We start from the raw sequence: 3,439 nt of genomic DNA, 5'->3' as shown, positions 1-3,439 counted from the left end.
AGACAAGCCGGACAGGCCCAAAAGATTTCAATCAAATCGACAGATGGAAGCGGAAAGCCTAAATTAAGCGGCCAGACCAACCTTTGCAGAATTATAAAGACATGCAAATAGAAGGCGTGGATGAAGTCCACCCCAAGTGGATAAAAAGTTGCATGAACAAGAATCCAAGATACTTGATTCTGTTCACAAGAGCACCTGCGGCACTTCAAAAGGATCCAACTTTTTGTCCTGTACCAAGAGTAAGGACGTGGCAAGCACATGAGGCAATGACAAAGAAGCGGCCTACATGGCTGAATTATCCGAGATTGCCAGCTCTAAAAAAAGGAAACACCAACAGAAGAATACATGGTGAAAATCATAACGGACACCATGTCATTCTTCAAAAGTCTCCTTGATATCTCATGTGCTATGCTATACAAAATTTGCTGAATGCTGCTCACCTGCATTGAAGTCTTTCATGAACCAGAGCAAGCAGGAGCCCTGTGGATGTCATTCCTCGAGGGAAAAAGGTTTTATGCTACGATCTTAGTGGCCAACCTTCCGAAGAAGTCTTCTATGGCTTCTACGCCCGTTGCATGTTCTTACCTTCTCATAATATGTTGGCATTTGAGGAAGCGTTCTACACAGAGTTCTTCACTTGGCGAGCAAAGATTTTTGGGCCTTTGCTCAGCAACCTGACTTCAAGATTTGTAGGCTACTTTGCAGTCGGACTTAAAAACAGATTCACTATGCATTTTTTGCACGTGCTAGACAAAGAGAGAAATATCAGATACGAAAAGGCTCTACATACACTTAAAGACCACCTCGCCAGCCGTCAACCCGAAGATTATTTCATCCCATAAAGCTGTGTCAAGGGACGACACAGGCGAGGGGGAGGGAATGTTAACAACAAGCTAACCGGGATATCATTTTTTAGAGCTCTCATTGTAAAAACACTTATTATTTTGACAAATCGAGAATATTGTAACTCTTATTTTTCAGATAAATCTTTGTAATTGATGAGCCGGGGCTACAAGCTTTTAGATTGTATCAACCTGTCATTACCCATCTTTAGTTAGAGCTCCCAGATTATTAGTTTTGACCACCAAAAACCTTGGCTAAGGTATAAAAGCCAATTTTTGTGAGTTATTCTCAAATTTTGGATAATGAAATACACAGCGTGAGCTAACGATGCTCACTTATGTCCTTCTTGGGCTTCCTACTCCCTCCCCGGTTGTCACATTGCAGTCGCGTCTGTTGCGTTGCAACTGCAGGTAAGAGCTCTATGCATTGACGTAAGCATTTCATGATATTTTGTAGATTTGCAGTCACGTCTGTTGCGTTGCAACCGCAGGTAAGAGCTCTACGCATTGATGTAAGCATTTCACGGAATTTTGTAGCTTTTGGCATCGCCGACCCACGACCTAATTTCATCATAAGTAGGAATTTACACTTCAAAATCAAAAATTAAGTATAGCCGGGGTATTGGGGCATCATTGCTAAGCATTTAGATGCATTCTGGGTCGAAAACGACTAGGTCAAAAATCCACTGCTGTTAATAATCGCAATTTTTACACTTGACCTAAAGTGGGATTTGAAACCATAAGCATGTGTGGTTAGGTCTTATAAACATTTCCTAGACGTTTTGTTATGTTTGGATGTCATTTGATGCTGTAACGGATGTGATTTGTTTGTCAATGAGCGATTGGCTTTTGGTGATTTCAGTCACTTGAGTGTAGCTTGAGATAGATGCGAGTTGTTTGTTGTTTTTTGAGAGATTGAGAACCTCTTGTAGCCTCTATGAACTAGTCGAGTCAGCTTCGTCCCATGGATTGAAAATTTAATTGTGGTTCTTGCTAAATCTGCAATAAGATAGGAGTGAGGTTAGACACCCGTCCCACACGGCGTGTGATGCCTAGCTTTTTCATTAGTTCTCCCACCAAGTCGCCTCCTGAAACCCGGCCCTCTATTAGATATTATCTTTAGAGGCGTGCCAAAGCGGCAACAAATGTGCTCAAATATGAACTTCGCCACTTCTTTGGCTATAATGCGTGAGGTGACTGCTACTTCCGCCCATCGACTCATGTAGTCTACACCATCTAGAATGTACAGTTTACCCGATTGGGCCCTTGGTAAAGGACCAATTGCATCTATTTCCCAGTTCTCATACAGGCCATATGAGATGATAGAAGTTTGTGGCTCATAGGTTCGTGTTCACTCACTATATACTTGACAAGCTCTATAGAATCTTCCTACTAGTAATATCTAGAGCAAAGTGGCTGCCGCAAACACCATCATGGCAACTTGAGATTACCTCCATGATTTCATTGGAGATTGGCACTCGCATGAGGATCTGGTCTTTGCGCTTGCAGTACAAGGTGCTATTTATAAGGCGGTATCTTGTTGCCTTCGGACAAGCCATTGTTTATGGCCCTTGGTATACTCTTCAGGACATTCTCCTATATCTAAGAAGCTGATGATATCAGGCATATTATTTCTACCCTGAAAGAGGGGCAACTTCAGTTTGATTACTCCTATGCAAACATCTTGTATTCTCTCCTTGGCTAGAGCATTTGCTTCTTGATTTTCTTGAAATAACCACACTGATTCAAACTTTCTTAAAAGATCCTTAACTTAGCATAATTGGCCAAGAAAACCCGATTTTTACAAATCCAAGTGCCATTGATCTGCTTTATCAAGAGCATGGAATCACCTAACACATTTAGGCATTGAACCCCTTGCAAAACACATTGTTCTAATCCAAGAATTAGGGCTGCGTACTTTGCTTTGTTGTTGGAGTGGGAGTGTAGTAATTGTCCAATAGAGAAGACCTTTTCCTTTTTCTCATTGAAAATGACGATGCCAGTTGCAGCTTGGTCCACTGTCCTTTTGTAAACTCCATCAAAGAAAAGAGAGCGAGCTTCTTCTACCTTAGGAACCTCTACCATTGGTGTCATTCCTTTGCCTTCTGTGTTGACCTTTAGCTTCTTCTCATAGTGACGATGAGTAAGAATACCTCCTAGACTAGCTCTGGTTGATTTCTCCACTTGGATAGTGTAATCTAACAAGCCACTTAGAGATTCTAGATGAGACATCCATGTGTTGCATCACATACAGAAAGACTTCTTTCATTGTTAGAATTACACAGGGTCTAGGCAATACATAAGAGCAAGAACTTTGCAGTGGCAAACATTAATGCAAGCACCAATGCTCTACTGTGGTGAATCCTTTTTCTGATGGGGTCATGACATGACTAGATAAGTAGATAGGATGCATAAAAGAGGTTTGGGGGTCCTTCTGCATTAGTACGGCCCCAAGTGTATCACTTCCTACACTGGGGTTAACATAAAATGGCTTGTCCCATCTAGGGGGTGAAATGGTGGGAAGTGAACCTGCTCAAATACCTTACCTTCTGAAGGAAATACACCAATTGCTTAGCTTTTGTGGGTGATGACAAAGA

Source organism: Adiantum capillus-veneris, chromosome 9 (assembly GCF_014529385.1).
Source record: "Adiantum capillus-veneris isolate H3 chromosome 9, ASM1452938v2, whole genome shotgun sequence".
Classification (NCBI taxonomy): Eukaryota; Viridiplantae; Streptophyta; class Polypodiopsida; order Polypodiales; family Pteridaceae; genus Adiantum; species Adiantum capillus-veneris.
This window is presented reverse-complemented; position numbering follows the sequence as displayed.